This window comes from Carettochelys insculpta, chromosome 2, assembly GCF_033958435.1.
Source record: "Carettochelys insculpta isolate YL-2023 chromosome 2, ASM3395843v1, whole genome shotgun sequence".
Taxonomy (NCBI): domain Eukaryota; kingdom Metazoa; phylum Chordata; order Testudines; family Carettochelyidae; genus Carettochelys; species Carettochelys insculpta.
The window spans coordinates 94,052,398-94,067,811 of NC_134138.1; the positions used below are offsets into that span (position 1 = coordinate 94,052,398).

General features: G+C 50.5%; 1 protein-coding gene across 26 annotated transcripts in view; it reads right to left on the bottom strand.

Annotated features, from left to right (window-relative positions):
• EPB41L3 (erythrocyte membrane protein band 4.1 like 3) overlaps positions 1 to 15,414 on the bottom strand; it is a 231,883-nt gene that overhangs the window by 90,412 nt on the left and 126,057 nt on the right. The window lies entirely within an intron of this gene.

Here is a 15,414-nt window from a genome sequence, read left to right on the forward strand (position 1 = left end):
CCTGGTGTCTGTACAGCCCTGCTGAAGGACAGGATTAGGGGAGGTACCAGAACATGTGGACATGAAGAGGTATTCCAGGGTATCTGAAATCAATGGGATATTTGGCTCTTTAAAGTCCAGGGTCAGTCCTGAGACCAGGACATTTCCTTAATTGGATTTCTGCAATGGGTTGGCGAGAGCATGAGGCACCCCCTCCAGGAACCACAGCAGTCAATAGAACATAGGACCACTACTCCTGGGAGTGTGGCTGTACCGCCCTGGCCCCAACCCCATCCTCCAGCAGGGCTGAACAGACCCCAGTAAACACAGCTGTGAGGAAGGGCTAATCTTTATTTTGGGATTACAGTTGAGAGTCAGAAGCAACATCGCAGGCAGGCTGGTGGCACACACTGTACTATGCTGCATTGCTCAGTGAAGCAGCATAAGCCACCCTGCCAACAGTCAGACAGCTCACTTGATACTCACACATCTGACACTAATGCCGGCCTGCATTTCACAGATGATGTCACATGTATATTTCAGAGAAAGACTTCGGCCCCATAGAATGCACTTTGGGATAAAAGAGTTACTTCTGTGACTTTGCTGTTCTTTGAGATGTGATGTTCACGTCCATTCCAATGGGGACTTCCGGTGCCGGACCCCTTACCCTTCTGTAACCTCATTTTGGTTGGTTTTGGTCAAGCTTATGGGCCCCCCCGTTTCAAACCTCTTGCTTCCTGCTCCCCGCTGTTTCGAAGTTACAAAACAGACTTTTCAATGACCATCACATTGGCCAGAAGGGTCTCCATGTTCAGGGCCCTTATAGTGGACCCGCCCTATATGATGTTTCACAAGGACAAGGTTAGACTGAGACTGCATCCAGCTCTTAACCTAAATTGATTGAAGGCATCGGCAACAATTTCGCTGATTGCACTGGTTCAGTACCATGCCTTGGAGCAGCCATAGTCAATTATTTCTTGCTGAGGTCCAGATTTCTTGATCAAGGTGTAGTCAAGTTTCAGACGCCGAAGAAAATATTAATAAAAAACCAACAATAAAGGTAATAAATTAAAAGAATTTGGCTCCTTTCAAAAGCACCTGGCTGTCCAGACTTGGCTTATGGTTCACCTCTTGATTACCCCTTTCTTAGAGGATTAGCTTTGTATTCATAAATCTTGTAATATCTACTATGATCAATCATTTTACAGATTATGAATCAATGCATTCAAACATATACGCTACGTCTACACAGGAAAGCGTTGTTGAAAGAGATCCCTGTTGGAAGAGATTATCCAGTAAAACGTCTCGACAGATTGAGGCTACACAGTAAAGCGGATTGCTATATCGATCCACTGTTCGACAAAACTGGCCCCGTAACCCTGGCTTGCATGGAGGGCTTCCTGGGCTGCTGGCCCTGTGCGCCCCTAAAGACCCCCAGCCGCCATGCTCCCTATCCTTGCCGAGGCTTGAATACCTCGAGGGACAGGAAAACTGTTGCAGGGTTCCATAGCTGTTCGAGTGGGAACTTGTTCTTGCCAGACCATTGCCATGCCAAAGCAGCTCATGGGCTTGCCCTATACTGAGAGCCAGCTGCTGCTGGCCCTGTCTCTCCTCCTGACTGGTCCGTTGCACTGCAACCTGCACTGGGGGTTTGGTGACCCCGAGAGGCAGCATGCAGAGCTTACCAGCAGTGCCCCAGTACCTTACCCACCTCACCCCCTCAGGGGCTCAGGTGGATCTGACAGTACCCCACCGGCTCCAATTGGTGGGACTGGCTGCTCATGGGGCAGTAGCGTGACCAGCAGTGGACACAGAACTTCTGAATGATGGAGACCTTCCTTGAGCTGTGCACCTGGCTCGTCCCGCTCTCCACAGACAGGACATCAACATGTGACCTGCCACCCCCCCTCAAGAAATGGATCACTACTGCTTTGTGGAAGCTGACCATGCCCCCACCCACAGTTACGAGTCCATGGGACACCAATTCGGTGTTGGAAAGTCAACTGTTGGGGTTGTACTTTTGCTGGTAAGGCACCCTCTGGCTGCTTGCCCTGCATGAGGGGAGGGGTGAACAGAAAAGGGGAGAGGGCTGCGGAGCTTGCTGAGGCCCGGGGTGCAATCTCCCCCAGTCACTCATGCATATTTCTAGTCTCCACTACTCCCAGGTGGTGCACGCCCTCAATGTGATCCTGCTGTGGAGGCCCTTCTGCATCACCGACATGGACGCACTCAGCCAGCTTCGACCACCTTGGATTCTCCAATTGTTTTGGGGCTCTGGACGGCACCCACATCCCAAATCGGGTGCCAGACAGAGACGCATACTTCATGAACAGAAGGGACTTCCACTCTGGAGTCATGCAGGCCCCCTGGTGGACCACTAAGGGCAATTCCTCCAAGTCTGCATTGGATCCATGAGGCCAGGCTCTTCCAGAAATCCAGCCTGTTCTGGAGGATGGAAGTGGTCGCCTGCATCCCCCACTGGGAGCTGGCCCAGGGGGACATGCATACACCTCTGTGCACTGTGGAGGATGAAGCCTACCCACTCCTCCCATTGCAGATGAGGCCCTACATGCTGGGCACCTGGACCCCATACAGGACTGTTTCAACACTCACCTCACCCAGGCATAGAATCCTGTACAGCTCACCTTTGGCTGCGTGAATGGGAGGTTCCACTGCCTCCTAACGGGGCTGGATATGGAGGAGTGGAATGCTCCTGATGTTGTGGCTGCCTGCTGCTCCCTCCACAACCTGGTGGAGTGGAAGGATGACTTCCTCCAGGCCTGGGCGGAGGCCCCTACACACACAGCCCGATGCGGCCCCCAACCAGCAAGCACACATGGATGGGATGCACATCTGGGAGAGCTTTGCATGCAGCCCCTGGGGCCCCTGGTTCCCCACCCCACCAACACCTCTTCCCTCCATCACCCGCCCCCAGATCCTGCTCAACAAAGAAGGATGCAGGAGTGGTGCTTAAAAATAAACTTTTACTTAAAAAAACAGAACTTGTGCAAAAATAAACCTTGGTCAAGCAACTATTTACAAATGCTAACATACCTGAATATCTACAGTGGGAGGGAGCACTCAATTGGAGAGGCTGGGAGTGGGGGCCTTAATGAGGGAAGGGGTGGAGGACCATGCGTTGCATGGGCTGCAGGATCCCCTCCTGCCCCATGTTCAGACTCCCCCTTGGGAGTGGGTTGGCGCTGGGATCACAGGGACGTAGGGATGTGGGGGTTGTGCCATGAGGTCCAGCTTAGTAGGGAGAGCCATGGGGAGCATGCCCACCGTAAGGCCTGAAGGAGGACATGGGATCAGGCAGGGCACGGGCAATGAAGGGTGGAGACAGGGGCATGGGGGAGCACCAACTGCAAGTGGGGAGAGAGAAGCCAAAAGGGGTCCATGGCAGCCAGGCTTTCATCACATCCAGCAGGCAGTTGACCTGGGCCATCCACTGGACAGAGACCCACGCCCAGCCCCACTGCCACTCCTCCTCCCGCCAGAGACACCACTTTGCAATGTCATTTTGCTGCCAGAGGTCAGCCATGTATGCCCATAAGGCGTGGTCCTCTGGGAGGCAACACCCCTCTGGGAATGGGCACACCCTGCTGGTGGTAGGCTGCCATCTCCCAGCGGCACTGCTCCAGGTTCCACCAACTCCGGCTCCTCCTTGAGGCTGGCTGGGCGCATGGAAGGGTGGGGGGAGGCTGGTCTGACCCTCAGACAGTGCTGTGTGGGGGGAGAGGGGAAGTCCTTCACACAGTACACCCCCCCCAGGGGCCCCACCTCATACTCCATGTGAGCAGCACCCTGGGCCATGAGATGGAGCTGTCCCAGGGCGCACATCTATCCCCCTGCACAGTTGGCCCCACTGACCAGAGAGCATGTGGTGTCATGGGGACATGCCTGACCGCTGCCCCCACCACGCTCATCCGACTCTCACTACCGTCCCCGAGAGAGGGTGCTGGACATTGCCTGCGGTCTGGGGTCTGGCTGTGGGCCGTGTGGCTGTCCTGTTCCCAGCCTTAGTGGGGGCTGGCTGCTGGGTGCAGGTGGGATGCACTGCCGTGGGCACAGGCTATCGTGCCGAGCTCCTGGCATGGGTGCCCGTCTGAGCCGTCCTGGAAAGACCCGCGGTGTGCAACTCGTGAGGTACTCCCCAGGTGGCCCTGCAAAGAGGTCCAGAAATACCTGCATGGTGGCACTGGAAGGGCCTGACTCCAGGGCTATGGTGAGGGTGCACCGGTTGGACTTCAGGTTGGAGGGCAGGTCCTGAGTTAGTGCTGGTGGGGTTCCGGGGCCAACGCCTCTGTCACGGGAGCCTCCTCCTCAGTGTCCACCATGGCAGTGTTAAGGGCTCTGTCATGCCCAAGAAGGTGGTTCAGCTCCTAGTAGTAGGGGCAGGTCGCCTGACCCTGACTTCCACCATGCATCCCACGCGCACGCACAGCACTGGCGGAGCTCTTTCACCTTTGCCTGCATCTGCTCAAGAGTGCGGGTGGAGTGGCTGCGCTCTGCCAGGGCTCTGGTGATGTGGGTATAGCCCGAGGCATCGTGGCATAACTCTGTTGATGAATGTACCAGCTTCTCTCAGAAAACTCCTGATAGAGCACATTTGCTGCATAGACGACTGGTGGGTTTTGTTGACAACACCCTCTCATGTAGACGTAGCCCCACAGAATAGTATATATAGAGAAAAAAAGCATTCAAGCAAAAACACTTTGCTTAACACAAAGGACCAAGTTCTCAAAAACATGCATGCACACACACACGCACGATACTAGATGTGTACACAAATGAAGAAGTATTTTCAAGCCAATCTTTCACATTCATGATCTGGGGGATATAAAGACAATTGTGCTTTGAATACTGCTTATTCATAAGTCAAGATCTTAAACTGTACAGCACTGGATGGATTCCTTTCCTCTTGGGCTGTGAAGTCCACTCAGACTTTGCACTAGAGATACTGAAAAACAGATTCTCTCTCTTTCAAGTACCTAGAAAAGCTGCCTATAGAGCTGAGCAGTAAACGTCTAAGAACTGTCTGACAAACAAAAATTATTAAAATTTTCTTCATCTATATCCTCCCCATTAAAAGTTAAAATTTTTCTATCAACTGCATTAGCCCAGCTGTCCCTTCTCCACAGAACACGTCCTTGAGTTATGTATCTAACAATACTGAATGAGTGCCTTCTTTCTTATCTTTCCAACTGAGTTCTGAAATATGACAAGTTCATGAGTTTCATAACTGGCAAGTACTTTAATCCTTCACAGCCTGAACCACAGATCTATTCTTTTTTGCCTCGTTTCACTCACTAATCTCTCTAGAAAGCACAGCAGTTCATGAGCCATCTTCAGCTCATTCTAAGCGTCAATCGTATTTATTTCCTTCAGGCATTTGTGAGGTTATGCCTTCTCTCAAGAGCTTACTCTCACTTTTGCACCATGGCTGGATCTGGTATGCCACCTCTGTATTACAGCTAGACGTGCTACTGGCCCCATACTGTACATACAGCTACTCATTGACTGTGGTATCACATTGCCCACCTTCTGTGACTTCTGCTGCAATGCTCTGAGCAACCTTTGTTCCAGTTCCCTTCAGCTTCTCTCTTCCTTCTAGCGCATTTCAAGGGAGTGGCTGCTTTGCTTTCAGAAACTATTCATTATCTTTTTTGTGTGTGTGGTCTTCCAAAAACCTCTGCAGTTTATTTTGTTGGCAGCTCTATTTTCTGAGCTATTTGATGACAGAATCTGCACCAAAACATCAGGTGGAACTCTCACCATGAGTAGTCGCCTCAGACAATAAGACAGGCGGCCTCTTTATAGGTAAGAGCTAGTGACTCTAAAAAGATTGAAATTCCAAGTGGTTTTTTTTGGACATGGAGCTCATGTACAGGAAACACAGTAGCTGCTACTTTCTAATTTTTTATCATTCTGTATTGTCAGTGACAATTGTATTGTAGTCATAAGAATAACATATGAATAAAGACTTCTGCCTTTCCCCCACATCCCTCATTTCTCTGCCAGGGTTTATGGATTTGCTTCTTTTATGTGGGGGGGGAGGCGGCGAGGGGAGGAGGAGGAGGAGACTGGGTTCATTATACAAGTCTCTCCCCATCTAGAGTTACACATACTCTCTGACCGACCCCACAAGAAGGTATCCCTAGACTTAAGTCCATTGCTATTGTAACCCACATATCTACTGGGCGTGGTTCACTGTCCCATTTAGTGGCACATAGACCACTGAGAGAAAGGAGGAGTCTCCTCTATAGCCGTAGCTGAGGGGCATTTGGCTTGTACCTGACACTGTAGAGGTCTGTGCAGTAAGCTCCAGGTTTGGGTCTGCTGGATGGCGCTATATGATCATCAGTAGATTATATTATAAAAGTGCAATGGAGCTCGTTGCACTGAACCGATTGTTTTATGCTTTTTGCATAACAAGAAGGAGAGAGTGTGATCTATCTTTGTCTATTTCCAGGGTGGAATACCTTCACCCTTTCAAACATATTCCTGGGCCAGAAAAAAGAACACCACAGACAGGGAAGCTGGAGGACCAAAAGAGTAAGTTTTCAGTTGAGTTTCAAGGGCCTGTCATAGAATTTTTCTCTGTGAATACAACCCTCATTGCAGAGACTTCGGGACTGCCCACTGTTACTCTCAAACTGAGTTCGTCCCAAATACGCACTGTAGCACTATTAAAATAGAATATCCCAGAGTAACAAAGAAAGTACTGAAAGCTAGAGCTAGACAGAAAGCTAAGCTAGGAGGAGGTAAAGACTCCCTAGTGGTAATGATAGACGTAGTAGTTTTGGTTGATGACAGAGAATGGCAAGGGGATAATGGATTAGTAAAACATGTCTCTGATGTGTCTGACTTCATGAGTATGTGCAATTTTAACTGTCAGCTTATTATCCAGATGAGCATATAATTCATATGCTCTAGGTTGTGTTCTACCTAAAAGTAATATACACCTTTAAATATATTAAGCAGTCATAAGGCAGTTATCTTTAAAGCACTCTACAAACCAACTAACCGAGCCTCACACTCCTTGCAGAGTCAAATACTGAAATACCACCCTTGTTTCACGGACTGTGGAACGTAGTTCTCGAGGATACAGGACATGCTGTGCTTCTCAGGACTAGGATTCTAGCTTCCTGAAATTTTGCATCCTCTTGGCCCCTTCTGGGATGAAACACAAGGCATTCGACTCAATGGTGCTGAAGAGGTTACTACTATGTGATGATGCTTCTGCTCTGGGTTTGCCGCATTTCACGGTGGCTTACTGCCTTAAAAACTACAAAGGAACACTACATCTCCTGTAAGAGGGAATTAAGCGCACAGAAGCACAATGAACTTCAGCATCTACCCTCTTAATCTCTTAGTATTTGTTTTTCCCCCTAAAAGAGCATAAGAGTTTCCTGTTCTCTAACTGGTGTTCTTCGAGATGTGTTGCTCATGTCCATTCCAATTTGGGTGTGCGCCAGCACATGCCCAGTTGCCGGAAGCTTTTTGCCCTAGCCTGTAGTACTAGGGTTGGCACGGCGCCCCCTGGAGTTGTGCCTGTATGGCAGCCCATATATGCACCACCCACTCCACCCCCTGCTCAGTTCCTTCTTGCTGGCTACTCCAATAGTGGGGAAAGCGGGAGGGTTTTGGAATGGACATGAGCAACACATCTCGAAGAACACCAGTTACTGAACAGGTAACTGTCTTTTCTTCTTCAAGTGATTGCTCAGGTGCATTCCAAGTTGGGTGCGTGCAAGCCAATGCCTATGAGGTGGGGTCAGAACCCTGAAAGGAGTGCAGGACAGCCCTGCCCACCGCAGTGCCTTCCCATGTGTGCTGCAGTAATGCACAATGTGCTGAAAACGTGTGAACGGAGGACCAAGTGGCCACCCTGAAGATGTCCTGGATAGGGACCCTGGCCAAGTACGCCGCCGAGGACACCTGTGCCCTGGTGGAGTGAGCCCTGATTGGGGGAGGGGGAACCCCTGCCAGTTTGTAGCACTCTCTGATACAGGCCACTATCCAAGAGGAGATCCACTGAGAGGAGACTGGGTGCCCCTTCATCCTGTCTGCCGCTGCCACAAACAACTGTTGAGACTTTTTGAAAGGGTTTGGTCCTGTCCAGATAGAAGGCCAGCGACCTCTGGACATCCGAAGTGCGTAAGCTCTGCTCCCTAGGGGAGGCACGGGGCTCTGAATGGAACACCAGTACGGTGACATCTTGGTTAACGTGGAAGGGGGAGACCACCTTTGGCAGGAACACCGGGTGGGGACTCAGCCTGACCTTATCCTTGTGTAACACCATATAAAGCAGGCCCACCATCAGGGCCCTGAGCACCGACACCCTTCCGGCCAAGGTAATGGCCGCCAGAAATGTCTTGTAACTAAGGAATAAAACAGAACAGGTGGCAAGGGATTCAAATGGGGGAGCCATATGCTTAGACAATATCAAATAAGGTCCATGTTGGTAGGGGGGGCCCCAAACCTCTGGTTTGACCCCTTCCATACCTTTCAACCACAGGGTCTGAGAAGACAGATGACATTTTGGGCCCCGGGTGAAATGCCAAAATAGCTGCCAAGTGCACTTTCAGGGAGGATAGTGACAGCCCTGCTTGGCTCAAGGCCAGCAAGTAGTCTAGGATACGTGGTACTGGGGCCTCCCCTGGGAATAATCCCCTTTGAGTGGCCCATGCAGTAAACCTCTTCCATTTGGCTACGTATGTTGCCCTTGTGTAGAGCTTCCTGCTGTTTAACAATACTTCCCTGACAGGTTCGGAGTAGGCCAGCTTGATTGGTCTCAGCCAGGGAGCTTCCAACCCGGAGGTGTAGTGCCTGGAGACTGAGGTGCTACAGTGTCCCCTCCTCCTGTGTCAGCAGATCTGGGCACAGTGGAGGCACCTCTGGGCTGAGGACAGACATCTCCAGGAGGAGCGAGTACCAGTGTTGTTGAGCCCAAGCTGGAGCCACCAGGATAACTGATATTCGGGCTGACCTAATTTTCAGCAATGTTCGGTGGATGAGCAGTATCGGTGGGAAGGCGTAAAGCAAGGGTCCCGACCAACGAATGCTGAAGAGCCCAGGCTTCAGTTCTCGTAAGAGCAGACCATCCGGCATTTTGCGTTAAGATTGCTGGTAAAGAGGTCTACCTGGGGACGTCCCCACTTCTGGAAAACTGAACTCAGTACTTCCATGTGTAGTGACCACTTGTGGTACATGAAGGAACTGCTGAGCCGGTCCACTAGGGAGTTGTGAGCTCCAGGTAGGAAGAAATCCCTCAGGAGAATCTGGTGCTGGATACAGAAGTCCCAGAGTGTGAGGGCCTCGAGACACAGGAGTGACGAACGTGTGCCCCCTTGTTTTTTTTTTATATAGTGCACTGCTGTAGTATTGTCTGTGCTGACTGTGACACGCTGCCCCTTCAAGTTGCTCTGAAACACTTCACATGACAGCCGAAACGCTCTGAGCTCCCACAAATTTATGTGGAGCTGAGTGTCAAGTCTTGCTCCACTGGGCCTGAGTCTGGTGATCCCCCAAATGAGCTCCCCAGCCCAGGTCTGAGGCATCTGTGACTAGGGAGAGGGAGGCTTGCGGGGTATTGAAGGGCACTCCCATGCAGACAGGGCCTCTAGCCACCAGTGTAATACCATTAACATTCATAGGGGGACTGTCACTAACTTGCCTATATCGTCCCTGACAGGTCTGTATACTGAGGCGAGCCACAACTGGAAGGGGCGCATGTGCAATCTGGCATGCTGACATGTGGCCCAACATGCCCATGACATGTGGCCCATCCTCTGGCCGTTATGGTTGTGAACCTGATCAGGCCTTGGGTGCAAGATGCCATGGCTTGGACCCTACTCTGGGGCAGGAACATCCTGGCTTGGTCTGCATCTCGTTGGGCGCCCACAAACTCCATGGCCTGAGCTGGGGCTAGTATGGAGTTTGCCTTGTTTACTGGGAAGCCTAGTGTGTCAAATGTCTGTTGTATCAACTGCACGTGTCGCATCACCTGTAACTGCAAGTGACCTCTGATCAGGTAGCCATCCACATGGTGCAAGAGGTGCACCCCCTGCCTGCGTAGGAAGGCTGCCACTACTGACATACATTTGGTAAAGTATCTCGGGGCCAAGAAGAGGCCAAACGGAAGGACTGTGAACTGGTAATGCTCCTTCCCTAGAGCAAACTGGAGGACCCTTCTGCGAGGTGGGTAGATCACTATGTGAAAATATGCGTCCTATAAGTCGAGCACGGCAAACCAGTCCCCTCGTCCCAGCATTGGGATAATTATGCCCTGGGATATCATATGAAACTTAGTTTTTTCACAAATCTGTTCAGGTTTCGCAGGTCCAAGATTGGCCATAATCCCCATTTCGCTTTTGGAATTAGGAAATAACGGGAATAAAACCCCTGCCCCCCGGAATTCTTGGGGAACTTCCTGTATAGCCCCCTTTTGTAGGAGGGCCTTTACTTCCTTCCTGAGAAACATCTTGTCAGAGGGGTCCCTGAAAAGGGACATGGAGTGGGAGTGGGAAGGGGGGTAAGAAGAAAACTGGATAGCTTCATCCCTTTTCTACCCTGCGGAAGACCCACTGGTCCGACGTTATGCTGCACCATGCATGGTAGAAAGGAGATAGGAGGAATGAAAATAAACACTGAGATGGAACTGCGGGTGAGGCTGGCGTCTCGCTCCTGACCACCCCATCAAAACTAATGTTTAGACCCCGGTGGGGGTTTTTGGTGGCTCTGGTCCTGTGTCTGGCAGTCCCTGCTCCTGTTACCATCCTGGGGATGTTGTGGGAATTGTCTGGACTGGGGTCTCTGGGTAAAGTGACTCCTCTGGGTCACCGGTGTACGTGGACCCAGCGAGCATAGGGTGGCCCTTGAATCCTTCATGCTCTGAAGCCTCTTATCAGTCTTTTCTGAAAATAGGGAGCGGCCCTCAAAGGGGAGGTCCTGTGTGGACTGTTACACTTTGTACAAGAATCCCGAGGCCTGTAGTCATACTCCCCTTCTCATGGCTATACCCAAGGCTATGACCCTGGTGGCCGCATCCGCTGAACATAGCGCAGCCGGCAGTGCTGCTCTAGATACAAGTCTCTGTTCCTGCACCAGGTCCGTAAAGTCTGACTTGGTCTCTGGTGGCAGTAGCTCAGTGAAACAGTTCACGGAGCTGGCCATATTATAAGCGTATCTGCTAACCATGTCTTGCTGGTTAGCAATTCTCAACTGGAGGCCACCTGTCAAACTTTTCTACCATACCTGTCTAAGCGTTTGGCCTCTCTGTTTTTAGGGGAAGGGCCTTGGACCCCTTGTCTCTCCCTGTTGTTCACAGCATCTATGACCAGGGAGTCAGGGGGAGGAAGGGTGAACAGATGTTCATTGACCCAGGCTGGGACAAAATACCAGCGCTCTTTCTTTCTAGCTGTGGGTAAGGCGAAGGCCAGGGTCTGCCACACTGTCTTTGCCATGTTGGCAGTTATCTTTATAATGGGCAGTGCCACCCTGGTAGGTCCAGATGGCGATAGACTCCTTATGACAGAGTCTATTTCTTCCCTGACATCTTCCGCCTGTGCCCCCATACTTTGCGCCACCCTTCTCAATAACTGCTAGTACGTTCTTCCATCCTCCATTACTGGGGATGCAGAGGATCCAGCCAATGCCTCATCGGGGAGGACAAGGATGAGAGCATCACGCCCTCCAAGCCCATCGGTGCGGGGGATTCAGGTACTCCTATTTGAGCCCCCAGCACCATGGTTTGCGGTGCCGCACTCTGTGCCTAGGGTGAAGCGGCCCCTAGAGGCATATGGTGTGGTGCCGTGACAACGGGGCCACTTGGCACCTAGAACGGTGCTGGTGCTGTTGGTGCTGATGCCCACTGTACCACAGGTCCCGGTGCTTGCAGGGTCGGTGCCCATGTTTGGGTGGGTGCCGACTGCACCGGTGCCGATGACTCCATCTGCTCTCTCGGGGGTGCTCCCAATGAAACTGTCACTGCCGATCTCAGCACCTGAGGAGTGCCGGGCACCCTAGCAGGGAGTCTCACAGGCCGCCCCTATGCTGCATGGATCACCCACAGAGAGTCTAGAAAGCCCACTGCTGGGCACCTTGAGGGAGGCATTTGCCACTCCCCCTCTGAGGGGTGTCGGAGTCAGTGTCCATGTCCACCACACTGGGATGATCTCGTACTCCTGCTCTGAGCTGAGCTGGAGTAAAAGGAGTCTGATTCTGACGCCAATGGAGGAGTGCCTATTGGCTCCTGCGTGCCCTGCACTGTCTGATGCGAGGCACCGAGAAAGGCGACCGTTTGCAGGGGTCTCACCAGCATCTGCAACTGTGCCGGGGCCCCTATAGACTGTTCAGAAGGCTCCTGCTGCAGTGTCTGTAGCAGCAAGGTTATCTACAGGAGGCCTTGTGCTGAGCTGAAGGCCTCTGGCATCGAGGGCAGTCTGGGAGAGCACGGGCTCCTGCCTTACACTGGAGTCAATGCTTGCGCTTCATGATCCCGGTCACGGTGCAATCTGGCAGACACTCCCGAGGATTGCTGTCGCCTCCTCCTCTCCTGGGACTGACCCCAGTCCCGCCTCCTCTTCTTGCGAGGCACCGGGGACTGGCTCTTATGGCAATGGAGGGGTGGGTGCTACGCGCTGAGGCCTGCTATCATCGCCAGGAATTTTCCAATGGCAACGAAGGAGCTGGAGCGCTCTGCACCGACGATGAACTGCTCTGAGCGCCCGCTGGGGAAATGTCCGGGTGCAAGGCTGACTCCATTAGTAATACCTTCAGCCGTTGAGCTTCGTCTTTCAAAGTCCTAGGCTTGAAGGCCTTGCATATAGAGCAGCGTTCCCGGAGGTGGGCCTCACCAAGGCAGCTCAGGCAAGCCCCATGCGGATCGCTTTTGGGAGTTTATTTGCCACATTTTGAGCAGGTTTTAAACCCTGGAGAGCCAGGCATCCCCTGGCACCGAGGGGGGCAGGAGGAGAAAGTCCCGCCTTGGCTCACTAAATGCTAAGTGGAACTATTTACAAATGAATGACAAGTATCTAAACTATTTATAAATGTTTTCACTAGCAACTAATTTAAAAGTAAAGGCTATCAGTGAACACTCAACCATGTGGGAGCTCCAGCAACCAACAGCGCGTCAAGAAGGAACTGATTGGGGGGGCAGGTTGGGCGGTGCATATATGGGCTGTCATACAGGTGCCACTCCAGGGGGCACCGCACCAACACTAGGGCTTCCGGTTAGGTCAAAAAGCTTCTGGCAACTGGGCATGCGCCGGCGCACACCCAATTGGAATGCACAAGAGCAATCATTCGAAGAACCACCGTTTTTTATGGTGTTCACATAAAACCCGTGCCTGACTTTTTTAGGCCTTTCCGCTCCATCTCTTACTGTTCAGCTTATCAAGAGGGAACCAGCATAACTGTGCTCAGAGACAGAATAAGTTCTGTCTTTTGGGGCTGTCCTTAAAATGTTGATAAGTGCTTTTGAGAGTGATGTTTTCCTTCATCATTGTGCTATAGTCTCTTTGATCAACTATATAATTCTACTGCTAGCCAGAGAAGCTCCTCAGGAACTTTTCCCTCTACTTCTACTGGAGGTATGAACTTCTCCTGAGATTTCTTCCTTTTCTTTCCTCAGTCTCCTGGGCCAACTCAATCTTCTTGGGAGGTCAGCACATACAGTTAGAGAGGAATCACTCCTACTGGAATGATGTCGTACCCTTCCTTTGCCAGGTCAGTTATGCAAGCAGTGCAACCTTTCGCACAGAGAAACTCACTCTCTTCTGGGATCTATCATTCATTCTTGAAAGCAGCCTGCAACTGGCCTAAGAAAGCACAACTTTAATACACAAACATGCTGCTAGTTTAATAGATTAGTGAAAAGGCCTGATACGGCACTGCAATGCCAGCATTGTCCACTATGTTATGGAGCACAAATTTACCTCTACAAGTCTGCAAACTAGCAGCAATTCAGTTTGTTTTTTAAAATGTGCTTCATTTTGCCTTTCTGGTAGCGACATCTGCTTTGGTGAATGGTGTTGCATGCTGAGCATCCTGACCTGGCACATGTAACAACCAAAGTGCTGTCTCCTGAAGTTGGATAATTTTTGAACAGACAAAAGTATTTCTAGACAGTAGTGAATATTATGACTAAAAGGACATTTTAGTAAACTGAGTTGATAAATCACAGTGAAATTTGTATCGGGTATTCTGTGAGGACTGACACTGAATCTTATAGGAGAGGAGTAAGACAGACAATAAAACAGAAGCATCTATACCTTAGCATTTTGACATTGACACATATTCAATATGAATTTGGAGAAAGAGTGAAAATTCCGCAAAGAAAATAGGATTCATATTTTATTTGTATAAATAAAACCTGTCCTTCTACTGCATATTATGTCCTCATAACACTTGTTTTACTCGTATTTCCCTCTGTCTTGTGAATTTTGCTTAATTGTACTCCACACAGGTATTTCAAATTTTCCACCTAAAGTGATTAAGGCTGCAGGAAGTTCAACTCTTCCCATTAAAGTAGTACCTATGTGTGGGTTTCCACATTATTTGTTGTCAGATACAAAAAGGGGTCTGGAGATCAAAAAGTAAAGCAACAATATGAGATAAGTGATAATGTACAGCAGCATATCACATCAACTATTTATTGCTAGTCTACAAAGAAACTGCAGGCTACCCAGCCAATGAAACTAAAATGTAGTTAAAAGCACATCTGTCAAATTATTATGTATGTAATAAACCATACCTGCTGTTTACAGCTAAGCTCTTGGCACTGCAAAATCATGTTTGCACCGAAGTGGTGTTATTGGATAACATTCTGAAGTCCTTGGCCAAACAATACTCCTTATTGAGCAGTAAAGACTAACTATGGCCCCACATGCAGCAGCAATCTTCTACCTATAAAGCGGTGGCCAGAGACTGGCAGCTATTGGCCAAATACTCTGCGCTGAAGTCAGTGTCTTGCTAGCAACAGCACAAAATTAAAGGTGGTGATGGCATACCAGGCCACCCTTTTTTGGTGCTCTCCTTTCAGAGCTCAGTGGTCGGAGGCTGGCAGCTGCTAACTGAGGGCCCAGCTCTGCAAGCAGTACAGAAGGGTGTCAGTTCACACCTCCACATTAGAATCCGACGATGGGCCTCATCCCCCAACTGATCCGACTTGTTTTTTCTCCTCTTCTGATGTATACTACTGATAATGGGCCATTTCCACCCTGACTGAATAGACCTTGTCAGCTCTGGCCCTCCCTTTTACTGGGACCCCACTCTTTAAACACACCTCTGAACCCCCCACTCCCACCCCACTCATGCATCTGATGAATCCAGTCTTTGCCCACGAAAGCTTATGCTCCAAAAGACCTGTTAGTCTATAAGGTGCCACAGGACTTCCTGTTGCTCTCGAAGTACCATACCACGTCA